Source organism: Zootermopsis nevadensis, unplaced genomic scaffold, assembly GCF_977971745.1.
Source record: "Zootermopsis nevadensis isolate Lab colony 2312 unplaced genomic scaffold, Znev_1.0 Znev_ptg000053l, whole genome shotgun sequence".
NCBI classification, from domain to species: domain Eukaryota; kingdom Metazoa; phylum Arthropoda; class Insecta; order Blattodea; family Termopsidae; genus Zootermopsis; species Zootermopsis nevadensis.
In genome coordinates, this window is record NW_028259185.1 from 319,491 (window position 1) to 341,496 (window position 22,006).

At 42.7% G+C, this 22,006-nt stretch overlaps 1 protein-coding gene across 2 annotated transcripts in view; it reads left to right on the plus strand.

The window, feature by feature from the left end:
• The window catches only part of LOC147871481 (furin-like protease 2), a 136,272-nt gene that overhangs the window by 4,952 nt on the left and 109,314 nt on the right, over positions 1-22,006 (plus strand). The window lies entirely within an intron of this gene.

Below are 22,006 nucleotides of genomic sequence, written 5' to 3' on the forward strand. Positions count from 1 at the left end.
TTTCAATTAGCTGTCGAAGTTTGAAGGTTTCTAACGGTGATGCCTTGTTCTTTCAAACTCTGTCCATTGTCTAAATAAGAAAATTATAAAACTGAATCATCTGGCTTACGGGATTCAATCTGAAGACGGAATCACAATCCAGCATATATATATATTGTTATAAGCTGGTCTCTGAGTTCTCGTACAGAAATCTTACTTGTTCAAAGTATGAATTTTAAAGCAAATTTCTGTTAGCTGTGAATTTAAATCGTTACTTAGAACGTTATTAACTAACGGTTCCTTATTTCCATGGAGAATATTATTATTATTATTATTATTAACTACCGAAGTACAAATTCATGTGACGTTTCTGCCCTTTGGAAAGTTCTATGCACATGTAATATTAATATGTGGGTTCAAGGTACAGTATGCGAAGCTTATTTGTGTTCTCATTATCCTTGGTTCGTATTATTTTGAAAATTTCACTTCTGCTGCTATTTTGTCATCAGAGAAAAAAACCTAGGCATTAATTGTCACATTAGAGAGAAAATTAATTTTAATTCGTTACAATTTCTTGAAAATCAGGATCTATGAAGTATACCTAATCATTTTATTTTCCAAATATTTTTAAACCATAAACTGAAATTCTGAAGAACTGAAACAGTCGTTTACAGATTATGTTGGATGTACTCCACACTATTAAGATTTAGTAGGAATTTTAAGTACTTGAAACGTAATTAACGAAGTCAGTGAGAGACGTTTGTAATGAGTGTCCGAGTCAGGTTAATTTGGGGTGTATTAATCCAGATTTACAATTTACTTAAACGAACCAGTTCCTGGGCTGGTTGAATTGTCTTTAAAATTGTTACAATCTCGCATCCAAGGTTGTGTTTCTGCAGTTCGGACTCGAATCGTTGTGTAAGCACTAATTTGTGTCTCCTGGATGACTTTCGTTTTGCATTTTAAACAGAGGAATGTAGACTGAGAGTGTTTGATCCCAAGAGAAAGGAAGTGACTGGAGAATAGAGACAATTACACAGTCAGGAGCCTACGCATTTCTAGGCCGAGCCTTCAACAAGATTTCTACATCACATCCAGATCAGGAGAATAATATTTAGCGAATATTACAAACTACGAAGTTTTTAATATATAATGCCCTCCACCTCCCTTAGGTCCGAATATTTCCCTCAGTGCCCCCCCCCCCAATGTGTATTCTAATATTTGGCCTCGTTCATCAACTTTTATAAAAAGCGATCACGTTCCATCCTCTCTCTCTGGACTTGGGTCATTGCTCGTGAGAGAATTCAACATGAAGATGACTGTCTTCTGGGGTGTCGCGCGGTAGAAAAAGACCGACGTTTCAGGGATGCTTACTAGCTCGATCATCACTCATCGTCCTCATGATGGAGGCAGCGAACACCTCCGAAACGTCTGTCCTTTTCTGCCAGACTACACTGCGCGACAGCCCAGGAGACGGTCACGTACTTAGGCCGTTGTTGCTGTGGGGTGTGGTTTCTTCCAGAACGGGATACACCTCTTTGTGACGTAATCTGAAAGCTGCCTATAAATCAAATATCTGATCACATAGCTTTCAGTCGGGGCAGGACGCGACTGGATTGGCCTCTGGCGGTAATCAAGTGCACTGCCTGGGATTAAGATTTTTCTGGCTTGTTGTGTTGTGCGTTTGGAGTATTGTTCTTTCTCTGGGGTAAGATTTTCTTGGATCGATAGCTCCTCCAAGTTCGCCCAGTGCGATAGTGTAGCACGGCTTATGAGCTCAGTCACCAACTCAACCCTAAAGATGGAGACAGTATTGCCCTCTGACATGTAGGCATCTATGTTAAAACGTCTACAGCCTAAGCGATTAATCTGATGGCTTTGACAAGGATTTTAAATTAAGCTTGTTAACAGCGTTATGCAGTAACCTCATATGATTATGAGTTTTAAAGCAGGTGGTATACATAGTTACCACTGGCCTGTGAAGGTTTATTCTGTTATTTAGCCAGGAAACTTTTATTGTCGCGTTGAGCGTCTGGTGAGAAAACGTTTCGTCATCCTGACACGTAGGCTAGCCGCCAGACGGCATTTAGCAAATACAGTTGAAGCAGCGTCTTTAAATAAACCAAGAAACAAAAACATTATAACGACGATGATTGCTGTTGCATTGTATCTTATGTTTTGTCCCTTGAAGCCCGAAACCTGTTTAAATATTATTTAGTAATTCGGTCCGTACCGCGAAGAAAACACGACACGCCACCATTAGAAATATCAACTGGTTAACGCTGTTTAAGGAAGTAATCGATATTTATTGTGAGAGCCATAAATACAAATTGTAGCGTTACTGATTTTTAAATTACGTGGTACATATAGTTACCACTGGACTTTACAGGGTTAAAAGTATTTTTCAGTAAGATATAAACGTAACGCTGTCTCTACAAACACGGAGAGAGGAAAGTTAAAGAAAGAAGAATATGGAAATTTAAAGGCAAATGAATTAACGTTAAGAGGTTTCAGCTGGGTCATCGGCGTGAATCCATTGTGAATCGAGCTGGTGGTTTTGCTGCGATGAATCGGCGACCAGGCGTGTCTGACACGTGGCGTCCAGAGGCGCTGTGGTAATTAAAGGAAGGAACCAAAGCCGCGATTCCAATCACGAACCGAATTTTGTATTTCCCGTGATTCTCAGCGTAAACAGCGATTACTTACCGAAAAAGCATTTACGAATATAACGTAATTAGTATGATTAGTGTTTTATTTGAGGTACGTGCTGTATTTTTAAATGTAAGTCAGATGAGTTTCTAATTCAAGAAGGTTAAAAATGTGTAGTGCTGTATCACTGCGCTCCAGGCGTTATGATTGACAGCCACCAGTGGTTTTTAAATTGTGGCCTGTAGATGTCATGCTTGTCTTCTTGTTACGTAATCAATCAGGGGGCGAAGGCGTCGACTATAAAGAAAAGAAAATTGAGTTTTTATAAGATCGATCTTTCTTGTCCTGCTAATAATTAGAAGTGACAATAATAATAAAACAAGTACGATGCGATAGACGTAAAATGTACCCTCACCCATAGGAGACCCCATTGTATGTGCAAAGTTTCAGAAGGAAGAACCTGAAGGGAAGAGAACACTTGGTGGACCAAGTCGTAGATGCGATGATAATATAAAATTGTGTCTTAAAAATAGGATTCATATAGACTGCGTTTATTTGGCTCAGGATAGGTTTCGCAGATGGCAGGAAATTTCTTTATCAACTGAGCGACTGTCATCTTTTGAAGGGGTACTCTTTTTAATAATATTAATAATAATAATACACATTCCTCCCCGTAGACCGCCGCAGAAAACGACAGCAGATATAATTCTTCCTGCCACGCAGTTCAGAATTTTCTATCTTACGATCTCGTGGCCTACTTAAAAAACTAGGCATTGAAATGCTATAACGTTACGTTATGTTTGTTTTATATGTGTACGAGACCTGAACTCACACCCCAAGGGGACAATAAGCTTCCATTTCTTATACATTTATTAACTGGAAAGAAATTGTCTTCTCTTCGTTGAATTAAAATTCCGCGTCGAGGCGGCGTCTCGCGATCTTCTCTGCATATCACAGAATACCTCGTCATTCTACTTCTGTCGTCTGCTGTAAGTGCGTTGGCCTGTAAATCCACGGAAACTCGACGCTTTCCGTGTTTGGTCTTCTGAAGATTACGTGGGTAGTAACTGGTGATTTTGCTATGGGCCATTCCAGGCCTGCAGATACCATCATTTTTAATTTCAATTTCGGATTATTTGTCAGTTTTTTTTATTTTCTCCACGGTTTACTCTTATGTCTAGATATTCTTTATTTTATGAGATTTAAAGAAACTCATTCGAACGTGTGTTGAAACATCATATCTGTTAAAATCCAGCAACATCCACAGAAAGACACAGTTTCAGTACGCATCTTGTGACAGACTTTAACCCTTTGAAGCCGAAGATCGTCTGAATATTATTTATGAATTCAGTCCGTACCGCGAAGAAAACACTACACCTCACCATTACGAAAATCAGCTGGTTAACCCTTTGAAGCCGAAGCTCGTCTTCATAATATTTACGAATCCAGACCGTACCGCGAAGAAAACACTTCACTTAACCATTAGAAGTCGAATCAGGCGGTACCACATAAGATTTAACAAAAGAACATCCCGGTCGAAGCCTTAATAAACCTTGGGATATTTGTTTATTTAGCGTAAGCTTGAATGAGAACTGCGATTTCTGCGACCAATGAGAAACGAGATATATCGACTGTCATAAGAGTTAAAAGTATGAATATTATTAACGTGACCTGCAGGAGAACAGTTAGTTCCAGTACGTCGAATATCGCGTTATCGAAATCCAGGGCACTGCACGTCAATTATTAATTTGGAGACGGAATATTTTAATACGGATCAGTTTCATTCTAAAACTTTTCTATCGAATGTCACAGATGCTTAGTTATTTTCTTTCTGAATACTGAGAACATGTTTTTTGGAAATACGCGCTTATCAAAACAAGACTTCTTCTGGAAAATATTGTTTATTTGTTAAAAGTCGTGTTAGTAACTGGAATTAGAATCCGCGTATAAACGCTAATGATTTGGTTCAGTTTCACTCAAGTTTTGTCCCTAAATCCACCCGCGTGTTCCGACGTGCAACTTTGTTGTGTAAGGGGAAAGGGCTAGGTAAACAGCGCGTCCTTCAGAGGCATTGTTTCCGCACGCCTCCGCCACCCGCTTTTAAAATCAAGTTTCTTTGTGTGGAAACACAGGAGAACGAGGGGTGGCGTCTGCTTTGTTTGTTGTTCTGTCGTCTCTCCTCCGTTTTCACATTGTGGAGTGCACTTCACGTATTCTTCTTTCCTTACTCAGCATCCAGCCAGCACCTCTTAAGGTGGCGACTGATTTGTAACATTTACTCGTAATGTAACATTCGCGGCGAGCATGTTACATTACACCACAACTGGTGAGGCGCATCGAATGCTCGTTTTGAACGCTCGGCTCGACTGTGCTCGTGTGTGCTCCATTCATTTCATTTAATATGTCGGACGTGGAGGTTGTGTTATCCTTGTTCCATTTAATACGCTACTCTTATTTAAAGAACTCGTGAATGCTCGTTACGACGCCGCTCGACTGACTGACTGACTTGTAACGTAGCGAAAAAACCGGCAACACGATGGAGCGCCCGCGAGCGTGAGCGGCTCGCATCGAGCGGCTCCGTTCGCTGTCTTCACTTGTGTACGCTGTTGTAAGTGACCTTGAGGGCAGTCCTACGTTACGAATCAACTCAGGTTTCCTGCAACGAGTTCGTACGTTGACCTTCGTTTCGAATGCTCACAGGCGTGGCTACAATGTGAGAGTGCACGGGACGTTGATATTTTGAATTTCGTTGGACGGGAAACCATTCACGAACTTGACATTGAACCATTTCGTATTGCGGTTTACCCTGACAGAATGATTACCAGGATAATGACGACGGTTGATGACTCATATGTTGGTACACGTGGCTGGGGTTAACAGACTTGTGTAACTCGATACAGCACTTTGCTTTGTTAACAAGTTGAACTGGAAACAAGGATTTTTCATAGTCCGTGACATTCGGCGTTAAATTAAGAAAAAGGCTGTTGTAAATTTACAGTTCGCAGTTTGCGTCGTTTATAATTCACGTAACAATGCCTAGACCGGGAATGTACGCACAATTCGAGGCATAGTAAAAATGATGTGGCATCACTGTTTCAGTTTGGTTTATGTACCAGCTTCGTCTAATACATTTTGTAATGTTAAGAACATCGCATTGTTTGGACGGCGAGCCCTGAAATACAATGGTCTAGTGACAAAGTCGAGCGAGATGCAATAACTGTTTGCGACTCCATTTCAGAGGACTTTGAATATTTGTTTGGGACCAAATTTTCGTAACGTTGTTGTGTTTCAAAACTCCCGTCATCACGGCAATTGCTTAATTGGATTTTGACGTGAATATTTTTCAGTTCGCGTTACTTTTAAATATACGCTAGGACAGTCGATACGAACTTTTGCTTTGATGAAGTGTAGTCGTCTTTCTCGATAGGTAAGCACAACGTCGCCACTACAACCGGACCCGGGTGTCCCGCGTTTGACTGTTTCTCACTAGATTGGTTTTCGTCAGTCAGTCCCCTGCTGGTAATACTGGTAGAGCACCGTACTAATCTAATCTAGTCTATTTAGAGTACCCATATCAATAAATTAAAGTAACTCCAAAATAAATGCTTTAAATCTATTACGAAATTTTGGCAGCATAGAGCTTAGGCCAGGTTTTCTAAACCTCTTGCAAACTTGGGCCCGCAATTACCACTTCTTATTGGCTCGCGGGCTACAAAGTTATACACGAGAACAGTTTATTACAACTTTGTGGCAGTTATTTAGAAAGTGCTTTTTATTTGCTGTTGTAAACTCATTTTCTTCAATAAACCCAGTCATTGGTGAGATCAGTAACTGTTTATATCTCAACAGTGTGGTACAGTTTTTCAAAAGAAAAGTTAGCGGGTTTCGCTCGCGGATGTTATCTGTGGACGACGGGCTAGTCCACATGGATGTTGTGTCTGTTGTCCAGCGTAAAACAGTTTTATTCTCAGTGGCTAAAATATCGTGGCCTATTTATTTATCGTTTTTTCCTATTCAAATAAGCTCTACAGTTCAGGGGTTGTTGGCGACTTCAAGTGAACAGTTGGAGGTGATCAGATATTACCTCGTGAATTCTTGTGACTGTGGAGATCTGAGGAGGTTCTCAAGGCGGTTAGGGTGTCGATCGCGAACTTCTGGGCTGTGACGCCGTGCAGTGTTGTAGTTTGTTGCCAGCGGGCTCGAAAGAAAGCCTCGCCCCCTCTTCAGACATTGGCGACTGTCTCAACTTCACCATGCGTTTTGATCTAAGAAATCAGCGCATGAAGAGAAATGTTCGTTGTTGAATGAGGCATTTTTGAGATCGTGTGTCGTTCTGTCTGAGCGTCGATTGTGAGGTAAGGAAAATGAACATAAGTGGAAAGCTGTCAGCGCGTCTGATACGAAAGTGAAGTGCAGTCTTGTAATGAAATTGTGCCTCTAATGAGGTATCATTACACTATCCCGCACAGCCGCACTTGCGTTAATACCGGAGTAAAGTTGTTTGAGAGGGAAACCTACCCCGGAGTCGATGCGAATTATTGACCGGAGCCTGCTAAATGGATTGTCTGTCTTGTGTGTTTGTAGAACCTTTCTTCCAAAGTGCAGTATGGCAGTGTGTCTGTCATGTTTGCGTCCGAAGCACGAATAATATTGGGTAGCATAAGATATTCTAAATGCGGAGAAATTGTCAGTCGTGTTTAACACGAAATGTCACTGATATGGTGGGAAGTTGTGGACCGGAGTTACGAGGCTCCTCCCTCGCACCCCGTTCGGCCACAACCGGTTTTTCGTAAATCCGGTCCAGTGTTACCCTTCGTTTCTCCCTCCGGGTTATTCAACCAAAGGCCCCGCTGCGTGTCTCATTCTTGTTCTTTGAAGAGAAAATATTACAAAGATGGCTGTCTTCTGGTTTGTGCGCCGTGTGGTCTGGTAGAAGTTGTTGGAGGCAGCAAGCACCTCTAAACGTCGGTAAACGTCTACCAGACAGCAACCCACAAGACTGCCATCTACATGGTCGCCGTGAGAACCTGAAATATCTCCTTTTCGCCTTCCTCTGTTAGATTCTTTCCTTCATTTAGGTTACGCGTTTTATGATTATTTATATGATTTATGCTGTGCGCGTTCATTTTAATACTGGTCAATATTTCAGACCTTATTTCTTGAGTTTTACTAGAAGCAACTGTTTGTATTGTGTGGGTTAAGAAAGTCTTAGTGTCTCCAGACGCCTAACATAAATTTCCACATACGCGTCTGTTCCCGTGTCTTCTGTCAAAAAGGGGATGGCTGTAAAATACACAGACGTACACGATCGGCTTTGTGAGCTGAGGAAGTTTCGATGAAGGAGCTTTTGTATCTCTCCTTTATGTAGACAGACGCACGTGTTTCGTGAATAAAAACCGTGATGCGTATTAAAAATGTTGAACCGGAAACTTTACTAAAACCAAGCAATAACTATGTTGACAGTTCGTGCGCCGCACTCTATTCACGGGTTAGTTACGGTTAATGGACGTTTCGGTTCACGCTGCATGTATAAGGGCTTTCATTGAACGTGAGTAATTTAGTCTAGTGTAATCTAGTGTTGCCTTGCGAATTGACTAATTTTAATAGTTTGTGATTCCTGAGAGGTTCCCATAACTGGACCTATTGAACTAAGAGATTTTGTTCAGTAAGCTTAGCAAATTAAGTTTCGGGGGACACTTTTGAGAATATGTCAGGTGCAGGCCAGTTTTGTGCTCTCGTTTCTTATTTCTGACATTTCATGCAGTTTATGACTGACACCATCTTAGTTGATAATAGATTATTAATTAATATAGTTCAGTATTACTCTTTGATAAGTTCTCGGTCCAAGAACTGCAGTTGAGTGCATTTTAGGGTGTCAATGTGTGAACGTAACTCATCTACGAAGTCCGTTGCAGGCCTTTGTGAACATTGTAATGTTGATATCAGTTTTTGGAGCCGTGTAGAGTCTGTGGCTGAAGATGGAGACAGTATGTTCTTCCTAAACAGGTAGTTTTTGTGGATTGATATTCTTCGCGAAGTTTAAATATGGTTTGGTTTAGTAGTCTGAAGGTTGGCGGAAGACACAGTGACAGCGAAAATAAACACTGGTTTGTTCGTGTTGTGTAACCAGTAGTCGGCTGTCCCAATAACACAAATAAAAGCCACGGTGATATATCGCAGTTCGTCAAGACTTTGATGTGTGCCAATAGACAAATCAGTTGAAGGCTGATGGACTCAGGATCAGGCGATTGCCGTTCAAAAAGAAAAAAATTACGTTTCTCGTTGAATGAGAATCGAGTGTGGGCTTCGCGTACAACTCTGCATGCCTGATGCGTCACAAAGAATGTAGCCATATTAGAACTTGCAGTTTTTTGATTTCGGAGGCAGTGTGAGTCAAGAACCAAGTTTTAATTTTGTGTTTCAGCGTAGGGAACATTCCTTTTTGAGAAGCTGATTGTTGCTTATGTAATTGCCCACATTTTCCCAAACTCGAAGGTTTATTGCCGTCATCGCAGTTGCACCCGATGCTGGGCTGTTAGTCTCTCCCCGTGACTTAATCGCCGTAGTATATTTTTTTCTGAGGGCATCGTTTTTCTTCTCGAACCTTCTGAAGGATAGTCTCTTGTACTTTAATGTACGAATTTCTGAACTGTCCCCAGCTTAATTTGTTTCTGTCATTCAAATATCTTGACGTTGTCACATTTTCTAAGCATTCGTAATCTTGATGTTGTAATTTTGTCCTGCGTTTGGTGAAGAGGACCTGTAATTTCTTCCTGAGTGTTTATTTTCTCGATCAAGCCGTCTTACTAGCGTCTAATAGAGCTTCTGTGCTTTTCTATACAACATCGAATACATGAGCAGACGAGAAGCTGTTGTGTGCGGTTCAGGTCCGACCTCTCTTTCTTTCCTTTGGACCTTCCTAATGACGTATTTTAAAGCAAAATTTCCGAACATGTCCTTGTCTTAAACCATCCTGAAAAGTAGATACATCAGACAGATGTTTACCTTACAAACTTTGCTGTAGGTTTTCAACCGAACACAAGAGTAGAATCTGTCTGTAGGATACAGAGGATTGGTAGATGGGTAGATGCATGAGTGGAGAGAGAATGCAATGAGAAGCTTGGCTTCGTAGAGGGTTCCGTATTTCAAAGAAACAGACTCTGCTCTAGCCTTGTCTTCCCCTTATTCCAGAGGTCCCTCAACCCTCAAACGGGTGTTGTGACTGCTGTTTTTTTTTTCATTTCCCCCTCTCTGCTCCCTTCCTCCTCCCCTCCAGGGGTGTACACCGACGGCCTGCTTTCAGTTCATTACAGTGACACAACCAGCCCCCGTCTCCACAGGCCACACAAACGGAAAACCCAACTTCAGATTACCAAAGAGCCGCATGTCTACATGTCCACTTGTCGCCTTATGGGATAGACGTTTTCTGACGTCTCAGAGGTGCTTACTGCCTGCATCATTAGGGCAGAATTCTGTCATCTTTATACTCTCCATGAGCATCTTAAATCTCACGACTTTTCATTATCTGCGCAGTTCTGTGGAGTTAATGTTTATATCCTGAGGATCTGCGACGCCAGGTTCTGTTAAGCTGTCGATGTTCTGGGTTGTGACGCCTTGTAGACTCGTAGGTAGACACAGACGTTTGCTGTTCGGGTTCAGAAGACCGAGGCAGAATTGTGAATTCCTACAGAATGTCCGACCTGCACTTGCTGAGGACAGACAGTGATTTCGGAATGTTTCTGTGACTGACAAAGACCACCGGAGGGTCATAAGAGGATGAAAGTATTGAGTGAAATTGTCGATTATCGTAGCCCACAGGCCCCGAGTCCAAGATGTTTCCGGACTGTACGGCGGTGGTGTTCCATATTGTAGGCAAAGAAAGGGGTACGTGATTTGCCTGGCATTGTTCCGCGAAGGCTGTGTTAACGGAGGCGAAGCTAACCCCGTGCCTTGTATCGCTGAGCTTCAGAGTAACGAACGTGATTAATTGGTTTGGATCGTTGTAAAAAGGGATTTCGACACAATAAGACAGGGATCGGCTCGTGACAAAGGAGAGGGGCAGGGCAGCCCAGATGCGTGTGGTAATGGTGTACTGCCGTGAGGGACCAGGGAGCAACTCGATGGAGCAGGGAACTTATCAAGGAATTATCCGCCTTTAATGAAATTTGAAGTCGCAGTACCATGTTTATAAGAGCCCGCCAGTGATCTGTTAGGTCTTTGAAGCCGAAGCTCGTATAAATATTTTTAAGTGTTCGTTCCGTACCTCAAAGGAAACACTACGCTTTCCACTTACAAGAGATCGACTAGATCACGCTGTTTAGGGAGTGATCGCTCTTCATTCTGAGAATTGTCTGATTCGTGGGGGGAAAAAAATGCAGAGAATGTTTTAAATCTATTCGCCACTTTATACGGGATTTACTGCTTTGTGTCCGAAACAAACCTTGCCCCTGAGGTACGTAGTGCAGCAGTTATTTATTATTATTATTATTATTGAATAATAAAAAAATCGAATTGAGATTCATATAGTTATCGTTTGTGTTTAAAGCTTCAAGGTCACATGAATCACGTCCACACCCTCCCACCCTATTTCCCACCGACGTTTCAGTGGTGTTTACTGCCTTCATTATATGGGCAAGCACCTCCGAAACGTCGCACCAGACTACGTGACGCAACAGCCCAGAAGACAGACGTCTTTTACGCCGTGAGAACCTGAAATCATAGTTTTTACAACCTTTTCGAAATCGTATCGTAAATATTGTACTGTACATGAGGATTGCTGGAAGTGAGCGATCAGTCACATTTCTGTACTAGGAACTCCTGGAAGAATTCCACCCGTGGAACTAGCATCAAAGTAAGAAAACTGGAGAGTGTCACGACTGTGTGCAACCATGAAGATAAAGTTGTGGACCTGAAATAGTGAAATGAAATGACAGTAGTGTGTTGGGCCCCGGGGGGGGGGGGTGATGAAGGCAGACGTACAGAGTACATGAACAAGGAGACTGAGTAACTTGTGCAAAGAAAATTTGTCAGATATGCAATAACACTTGTAAATTGTATTAAAAAGTCAGCTGTCTAGTAGGGCGTGAAGCGATTTAATAAATCGGATACAGTCTCGTGCATTGAGGCTCGCGTTCATGGAGTAACTTCGAAATAATGGTCGTTATGACTGAGTCCGAAAGCGCGGCTATGCGAATTAACGCGACGTAATTAATACGTAAGTGTCTGCTTCGTGAGAGAACGACGCTATTATGGGGCGTATTTGCGTTTCAGAATATTCGATCCAAAGGGAAATGCAGATTAAGTGCTTCATTAATTAGGATTATCGACTCTATGGCGCGGGGCCTAGAGAATTTATATTTGAAAAAATCGGCACACAAAGTTCCTCGCAATATTTCGATTTAAAAGTCGACAGGGAGGTGTTGGTGGGTGACAGAGAGGCGGACTTACCGAGATATCGGCTACTTTGTTTGGAAAGTTGATTTTCTGAAGTCGCAATTTTGAAAGCGTATACCACGTGTTTCAATAATCATATACTCATTATTTTGCCCACGTGTTATTTGTTTCGTATGTTCGTTTCCTTAAACAACATTAACCAGTCGGTCTCTGTGATGGTGAAGAGTTATGTTTTCTTTGCAGTACGGACTGAGTTCTTAAATATTGTTTTCATTGCGACCGGTTTTGTAGGGCGTATTAGGGCTGATGTCAGTTTTACAGAAGATACTCGGCCATTTTAAAGGATGCTCTTTCAACCCTCCATTAATCTATCCGACATCATTGCTAAGTAGCATTGAAACGTGGCTTTTGGTCAGAATTAGGTTTGGGAAGGGAGGATATCCTTACGAAAGGACCAACTTTTATATAAAATAAATTAAGGCGCGACATCGCAGAAGACCGTCTTCATCGTACTCACCGCAGTTTTAACATTTCCTGTTGTTCCAAAAAATGTTGTTTTTCACGTGTGGTAATGCGTTCTTCGTAAAAGTTGTATAATGAGCGCTGAGAGGGTTATGTGATGTTGATAATGACAATTTCTTTGTCTTCTTGACACGTGTATCGAAGAACCTTGTAAGATAGTCATGACTCACGAATGATTTATTTAGCTTGGTTTGCTGTATAGAAACAAATTCTTTATGCGAATAACTTGTTTATGTTTTAAGCGGCCTGTGAAAGTCATTAAGCGTTCACCTGGGGCAAGCCGTAAGGTTGCTTCGGTGTCATGACTCCCACAATTTAGTGGACGCGGATGGTGTTAATTGCCCATTGACTTTTCAGTTCTCATTGATTGCGGTATATACCACCTTCCTTAATATTCAACAATTCTGCATATTTATGGGTTTCATATGAGCATTAGATTATAGAGAGATTATTTAATCGATACGCGTTAATTTACCTTCCTGTAGGAACTGAATTTAAAAATACTATTTAGAATATCTTGTGTCTGCGCAGCGTCAGAGCACATCCAGGCAGCCATGAATCTCATATGGCCATGCCAAGCGTAGCCGGGAATGTGTTAACGTTATTTCCGGTTGCAATATGATTTGTCTTATAAACGCTATCTCAGCGCCGTGAAAGGGGAAGCCATCTCAAATGTTTGGTAGTTTAGGAGAATAGTCATAGTTCTTGATCACGAATAGTCGGGGTTCGATTCCCGGTACTGATTGATAGATCGATCCTGGCGTCTGCTCAGCCGGATATCGTGAGACGTCGCTCGGAGGAGCGAACAGAGGAAACATCCTCCGGTGTTAATCTTGCAGGATTATCTCCACTTGATCTCTGACTTCTAGATTGAAACGCCTAATATGAATAAAAAAGAAGTAAATGCTTAAGATTGATTCGGTTTTTGTGTTTCTCCGCAATGTGAGAACTCCGGTTGACGTCATTGGTTCTACCTCCGTCCGCGCGTTTAATAATGCTGGTTCCGTCCTTCAAATAGACAAGAGCCCCTCCTTCAAATCCTTAACTACTCCCCGACCTTCAACTCTGTCAATCAAAAGGTTTCTTGATCGCTAGCCTTGTTCGATTTCTTCTTCATAAGGCTGTGAGATTTGAGGTTGTGACGCCGTGTAGACTCGTAGGTAGATGCCAGCGTTTCTTTAGGTCTGAAGACAGTGTACTCCTCCGAAACGTTGCTATCTACCTGCAAGTCTGCATGGCATAACAACCCAGAAGAACGACATAGTTATCGCACAGCCTTGCTCTTAATATTCATGCGCCCCCCCCCCCCAGCTCGTTCCTTACGATAAACTTAAACAGATCGTGAGGACAGTGGATTCGCAAGCAAGGTTCGTATTCCGCGCTGCATGCAAATGTAGTCGGAGTTTTTGAACGGTTGTTGCAAGTGAACTGTTCTTCGTTTTAGAATCAATGTTTTTCTCAGTATCTTGGGACGGACACTCTTTTATGTAGTTTCTTTCTTCGAAAGTTAGAATTCAAAGCGTTGTTTGTAACAATTATGTTTTCACATAATAACTGCTGTTTGTGAAAGTATCTTACTTTCTTTTTCAGAAATGCAAACAATTTTATATCTCTGCCACTCGTCTGGAGAATAGAGAAACATTTTCTCTGCTTCATACAATAGCCTGTTTAAACTTCAATGAGTCGCTTTTAAGAAAAACTGTGTTCTTCTTAGTAATTCCTCTACTTTTATTAAGAGTTCCGCCCGCAAATAAGCAGCTTTCTACCATCTTCTGTCTTACAGAGGGTAGTTTCGTATAAGTCTACCCTGAAGAATGCAATTGGTAATCAGAATAAACTGCATGTATCAGAATTGAGTTTTGTTAACAGATAAAATTATGAGGTCTACGGTGGTCGTTACCCGACTGTAAACAAATGAACCTGGTGTCGCATTCTGAAACCGAACAACTCCATTATTATGGCAACGCCAGATTTATATGTTCTCTATTTTTAAATCTTTCCATCTGTGTATCCTCGCGCGAAAGTGTAGAAATTTGCGCGTAAACAGACCTACTTGATTGCACTATAAAACAGTAGGACGCGAACAGCTTATTTAACATGCATTTTAAATTGAAAATGTAGTGTAATTCAGGGCCTGATATCGGAAGAGTGTTTGAGCCAAGGCTGATCGCAAGAAAATATAATAACCGGCGGTGTCTTCCAGCTCGAAGAGCGGGCTTCAGTTCCACGTATGTTTCAAGCTCGTGTCCTTGGAAGAGGAGGTCCGATTCCTGCCTGACCTCGCACTGCACCGTTCTGCTGTTCGTATGAACTTACCTCCCTGTGTAATAAAACCTCGTCCTGGCGGGCGGGAGGAGGAGAGGTGGATTTCATTATGACCGGACTGCTGAAGGATCCAGTTATAAAACTTCACTGTTGCAGTTCGTGCTCTGCTGTTGTCTTTGAAATGGCTTCAGTTGCACGAGTTCCTGACACTGCAGAAGCTCCGGTCTTCGATGTAGGGCGTCTGGGGGATTTCGCAGGAGTTCATTCAACAATATCAACCGATTCCGTGAGCAGCCAGCGTTTTCGTCTCGTTTTACCAGTACCGACCCCGTCTGGATGGAACTTTCGAAGTCGAATGTTCATGATCTCGAGAGACAATGAGAAACAGATTCTTTTGCTAGGGAGGATCCCAGGCGGTGTCCGCTAGTCATTCCGGAAGAAGAATGCTAAGGAACTGATGTGGCTTTCGGAAGTGGATAAGGTATAGAGGATGCAGAGGTGAACAGGGCATTACCGCATTTGGTTAAGAATTTTGAACTTTCGTATTAAGCTTGAGAGGGCGGCATTTGGTGAAAATATGTGGTGCTGTTTCCTCCTCTCGCAGAGGAATATTCCACGTAGGTTTTTCACACATGAACACTTATACCAGTTTGTGTCTCACACGTGGCCTTTCGACAGACTGGTAAGTTCGGTGGCAGAAGATTATGCAAATGAGATATGGTTGCTTCACGGTTGCGTTGTCTGCATTGGACGAACACTCTTGTAGCCTGTTCCTTATTAGCGTTGTCAATGTTGTACTGATGCATTCATCCAGACTGCGAAATGACCCAACGAGAGTAGCCGGAAAAATAAAATAATTTGTCTTACATCTGCATCAAAGAAACTTCAAAATCACACAGGAATATAAATTATCAAAGAAAGCAGTTGGGCATTGTTTGAGATTTGAGGTTGTCGCAGTGGTGAAGATGTCCTAGGTTGTGATAACCATGGGACTCGGAAGGTAGGTACCGACGTTTCGGAGAAAATTGTTGACTATGTCTTTAGGGTCATTTGAAACTTTAACCCCCAACTAACCTAACTTAACCTTTACTGACTTACTCTAACTTATTGAGAAGTAGCCTGAATTAACCGAAACATACGTACCTTAACGTGAGCGTATCGAAAGTGACTACGCGTGACAAAGGGTGACTACACTCAGACTCATATCGTCTTTGTCTTGACATGACCTCTCCGTGGCCTCAAACTGAGATGGAATTCGCAATTTAGTGACTGAGCTTCGTATCCATTCCACCTCTCTGACGATGTTTCTTTCTGTTGTGTTTCTCGCGACTGCTGGTCCAGATTTGTATCTGTTCTTCGTCATAGGCAGAGCGTGTGTCAGAGGTTAAAGCAACGTTACTGACTGAGCCGGTGATCTTAGCTGTGGGTTGTCGCTGTTGCGCCAGGTCGCACCGCGTGTTCGCGAAAGAAGGTTCCACCAAGTTCAAATTGACCTTGCGCGATATGGACTGGTGGCTGCCTGTTGCAAACACGGCAACGAACCGACGCTCGCACGTTGTCGCAGCAGTGTAAGGAGTATTTGAATCCACAGATCTCCTCCCGATACTAAATGGGCCTTGCAGAGTACAAAACGTTGCCATGTAGAGGGCAGATGAGTTCAAGACTCCTGCTGTCAGAGGAACAAAGGAGTGTGGCAGAATCGGTTGTCTGGCATCACAGGCTACCACAATCTTGGTCACGCTTCGCCGTGGGACCGTGACGGGGGAAATGAACCGCTCCGAATTAGTTAGTTGCCAACGTCACACACTGTACGTGTTAAGTCTCGTAAGATGAAGGTGATTATGGAAATAGTTGTTGTTTTTAGCGTCCACCCCGTGCATGAAATGATACAGGCAAGTGTCACTGAAGATTGAAGAGTCTGTAGTCTCTCGGAAGATGACGTGCCGAGTCTAACCGGCGCCCAAACCCAGAAGAAATTCATCTTTATCAACGCCCTGAAAACCTCAAAATTCACATAACATTCTTGGTTTCTGAAACACGACTTATCACATTTGCTTGAAGGGAGTGAGGAGATGTGTCTATTAAATGATCTCGGCTAGTCGATTTTCGGGCATAGATTCGAAATCGATATGTCGAAAAAAGGGCGTAAAAATGGGAGTGAGGTGTTGGTGTCAACTACCGTAACACAGCTGATGATTATTTACAGATCGGGGCAATGTGAGATGAAGCATCGTTGAATATCGTTTTGATGTGCTTTTCAGTTACTAGCATGACGAGGCCGAGGAAACCACGCCAAGCATATTATGTAGCTGGTGTAATTACTTCGGTCTTCTCGCACTAATAACATTTCCACTTCCAAATAGGCCAAATGTTAAAAAAAGATTTTATGATTACATTTCGGGTTCTCTGCGACGCTGAAGATGCTGATGTCGGTCTTCTAGGGCCAACGCCGTGTGGACTTGTAGGAGGAACTTCGTGATTATCCCCGAAGTTCATGCGACGTAACAGGGAGCTTCTTTAATAGTCGAGTAACTCTTTCACTGTTTTGCATATTAGATGGCGTATACATGGATGGGTGGGTATTTATACTGTCATTTACGTGAAAACAGCAATTCTCATGTACGAAGTAAGGGCATGAAGAATCCGTCCACAGGTCTGTTGATTATTACCAAGAAGTGAAGTCTCGTATCTGCGTCCGAAATTTGTTCTAGAAGTTGTGTATTTTTGAACGGAATCCGTTTTACGACTTTGTTCTGAAAGAATGAGGTACGTAGGTGGACTCCCTAGCTCTGGGCCGATCCCATTGTATTGCTGGTGGCCTGGATCAAAAGCTGTGAGTGAGTCTCCGTAATGTTCTGTTGCGTGTCTCGTCCACATCACTAGCAGGGGGGGGGGGGCACACCCCCGAGCCTTTGATTTGCATGTAGCAAATATCAAAATCTGAACTTAAATATAAACTAGTCCAAACTTTCTTTGTTTTTATATCAAGGGACAAAACCTTTTGAGGTTGCGTGGCATGTGACAGCATTTCAGTACTGACGTACGCCCGAGATCCTTTTGTCACCAGTGGTGACAATTTTCCCGAGAATACGCCTTATTCAAACTTACATTTTGTTTTCCGATGTTTTGCCCCGATTTCTGGACGCCAAAAACTTGTCCTCTTGCGGTATTCGCGTTTATATGCGGATACCCGCGGTGGTGTGCTGTTCAAACCGAAGTTCAGCTTATTTCTGTAATATCACCGGCAGTAATTGAATTGAGGAACGGATATGATCGTTTGTGGGTGATAGTTTGGTGGCTCCGTAGCATCACGGTTCAAGGCGCATTGCCGTCGTCTGGCTAACACTGTTTCTCTTCTCGTGCGCCGATGCGTATTGAATTCGGACGCGTTTATACACATTTTAGCGACAGTTCAGTGCGTGGTTACACGAGTGAGAACTTGTTCAGCCCTGTTCTGTCATGCACCGGAGGTATTGTTTGTTGGAGCTAGGAGGGGTGGGGTGGTAACTGGGTGGAGACAACTGCGTAATGAGGAGCTCCATCCTTTTTACCAGATAATATTAGGATGGTCAGCTCAAGGAACGTGAGAAGGGCGTGGCGGCGTATAGAAGTGCGTTTATAATTTTATCTGAAAACCCTGAAAGGAAGAGACCGGACGGAAGACCACTGTGTAGATTGGAGAATAATATTAAAATTGATATTAGGGAAATTGGTTTTACAGTGTATGAATTGGGCTGGTATGGCACAGGATAGACTACTGTAAGCACGTTAGTGTACCTCAGGATTCCGTAACCAACTGAGGAAGTATTAGGGCCTCAGGAAAACCTTCCGTCATGCTCTGCTGGTAGTTGAATTTTCAGAATAGCCGTTTTAATAACTTCTCTGTACCTCATCACATGTCGTCCAACGTACTATTCGTTTCTAAAATGCCCACCTGTTTTAAGTTTTTTTTGTATGGCTGTGATACAAAATGCAGGCGTAGTTGGCTTACGACGAACAATGTGAGCGAAATATTTCTGGTTCTCGCGGCAGCAAAATGAAGATGGTTGTCTGCTGGGTCATCAGGGCCATGATCAACCCTGCCCTTGGAGGCAGCAAGGACCTCTGAAACGTCGATAAGATTCTACCAGACAACGGTGCAACAACCATCTTCAGTTATCGAACTAGAAGTATATTCGAGTGAGAACAGTTGAGCAGTGCCCCAGAGCGACGTTTCGTTAGGTTCATCCTTGCACTAATTTCTGTTTCTCACAACACAGTCGGCCATTCTTGCACCCACCGGAGACATTGAATGAAGTGTTTCGTTTCGACTACCTGTAGTGCTGGACGGCAGACAGGACAATGCAGCCAGCTGGAGCTTCGGAATGTCTGTTGTGAGATATTCCAGCGTTGCCAGGTTGCAATTTCGAAACATCACAACATGCGCGAGGGTCAAATCATATCTAAATAATGTTTAAACATTCAGTTCCGACTTATTTTCATTAATTCCGTTTAGTTAGGTAATTGACACGAAATACTCTCTGTGGGCAAGTGACTATTAAATCATATGGTACATATAATTACCACTGGGCTCCGAAGGGATAATAATTAGTTATGTTCCTTCAAAGTTCAGTCTTAATGAGTTATAGGAAGAGTTTTGTTGTTTATCCTGAGAAGAAGATGAAGCTTGTGGCCGAAATATCCAGTTGCACGACATTAATCCATGGTGGACATGTTTTTAATTCTGAATATACTGTACGTACAGAATATCATCTTCGCCGCTCTGAGAACCTCAAGTCTCAAACGGTAGAAACTCGATTAGAGCCGTTTTCTCTGTGCCATGTTCTCGGGTCGTCATGTGCCCCGCCCCTACTGAATCAAGGGGGGCATTTGAATTGTAATTACGATGCTCGCCGTTGCGTCATTTCGTCAGGACGACTTACTAGGCTGTAAATTATCGATACTTAACAGTAGTTGAACTTTGGTGAAGAGGAGGTTACGTGATTGTATTGTTTCGTGGCCTTCGGTACACGGGATTCTGTACGTACAGAACTGTAGCTGAATCATTTTTTATCACACTTTCCCTTGTTGAGGAAATATAGTATGTACACCATGCTCTCTCTTTCTGTGTCTCCAACTTTGAACATTTGAAACAGTGGACCCCGACTTTCACCAAACTTAGTATGAACGTTATGCCTTAGTGGCCATCACAATCCTGTCTTCTTTTATTTTCCTAGTTTATTGATAAGAACCTGGCGGAAAAATGGGATTCGTAGTACTCAGAACGTCCCTGGTTCGATCACAACACTTGCCACCGATATCAGTATAATGAGTGCCAGGGGGGGTTAGAGCCAACTCCTGAAACGTCGTGTTCATCGTTCCTAGATATCCGATTATTCGCATTTAGTGGGAATTCGAGCGTTTAATACTACCTGTGTTCCCGCGAGAAGTACCGTGCTTTTTTCCGACATAATATAGGCAGGTGGGTTCTGCGACGGAGAGATTGGCATTTAGATTAGCACGAGATCACGAAATAAAACTCCGATATTGTTAATTGGCGCAGAAATGAAATCGTAGATGTTTTGATTCTTACCCTTAATATACTCGCAACAAGAACAAAAGATAATTGTGCGGCGACGAGCGTAATAACATTTGATAAGAGACCTTTATGACGTCAGTGGGGTGTGTAGGGTCCTTAGGGACGGGGGATCCAAGAGGGAGAGGTATGCATGGTTGGCAGGAATCTAACGCAGCAGGTGTTTTAAATCGTTTCAGGAGCATTTTGTTCTGAAATATACAAAATCACTCATTAAAAGTTGTATCATTAAAATTCACACAGCATTGAAATTATCGGATATAAATTGTTAGTCGCTTACGCAGTAGAGTTTTGGCTGATTTGTAACTGTCGGATATTCACACGTTGCGTAAATTTATATTGGCTTATTAAAATTATGTGTCTGGAAACCTGAGTTTATTTCAGAGGAAGACCTCAGTTTGCGCGTGCTGCTGTAACCAGTTTTATGTCTCGTCAGTATTTCACGCATTACGTTTAAACGGAAGTTAACTGCTTAAGCGGCCATTGAAAAGGCTCTGGCCATGTGATCGGCGGACGATAAAAATGAAATTCGCAAAGAATGTTTCGTCGATTAGTTACTGCAGTTGGGTAACTGTGTCCAAATAGGGAAAATCTAGTGCATTATTATATTGACCATGATTATAAATAGTAATGATTTGGTGTCATTATACGCCCCCTGACATACGTTGCAGTGGACTTACAATTAACTGGAGTTGCCTCAAATGGTATCTGTTTAGTCTTGTAGGTAATCGACTGATGTTTCAGAGGACTTAGCTGCCTCCAACATCGACCTTAGTGATGGAAACACTAGTTTAAATCCTCTGAACACCAGTCTGTATCTGTCACACTACACGACGCTACATCCCAGGAGATGTTAATTCTATTTCGCTGGTATTTTTGACTGAATTCTCATATTCTGGACTGCACGGGGTGTGGGGACGCGTGGAACGTGGCAGTGATTCATAAGTCGTTATTACGCATGTAATGGTTGTGTTTCACCATTACAACAAGCCCTGATACATGCGTGTTCCAGAGATGGAGGCGTGCTTTGAGGGACTCACATCAGGCATAATGAAAGTGTGATCTGTTTCGAAACAACCATCGGCGTCTGCCGAATACCATCGCATGGCCTGCTCGTATGAATTTGGTGTGTTATTACACCAAGCCACGAAAGGGAACGGGAGGGGAGGTGGCTTTTGGATAAACTCTCGTTCATCCTTAACCTCCTTCTACATGGAGGCGGTCAGTCAGTTTCAAGCTCCACCGCCTGTACGCCTTTACTCCCAGGGGATCCAGCCCCAGTTCCGTTCTGGGTGTGTGATGTCGAGCGCGTATATCGGAAATCGAACTCCGACCGTCTAGTATGCAGCTCATCTCTTTATTGACTGACCAAATTCTACTAATGTGCCTCACAAACAGAATATCCCGAACCACATTCTGGAGTTGCTGCGATGTCTACGTATTGGCATTGGGTGACCACTGCGGGCCAACCACTCATTCGATCACTTGAGATACCTTGACAGCCTCCAGTTGCGGCCGGATGAAAATCCCGATCGTGCACTTACTTAACAGCGAACTTACACACTGACAGATGTCTTCTGGGTCGTAGCGCCGTGTAGTCTGGTAGAAGTTTACCAACGTTTC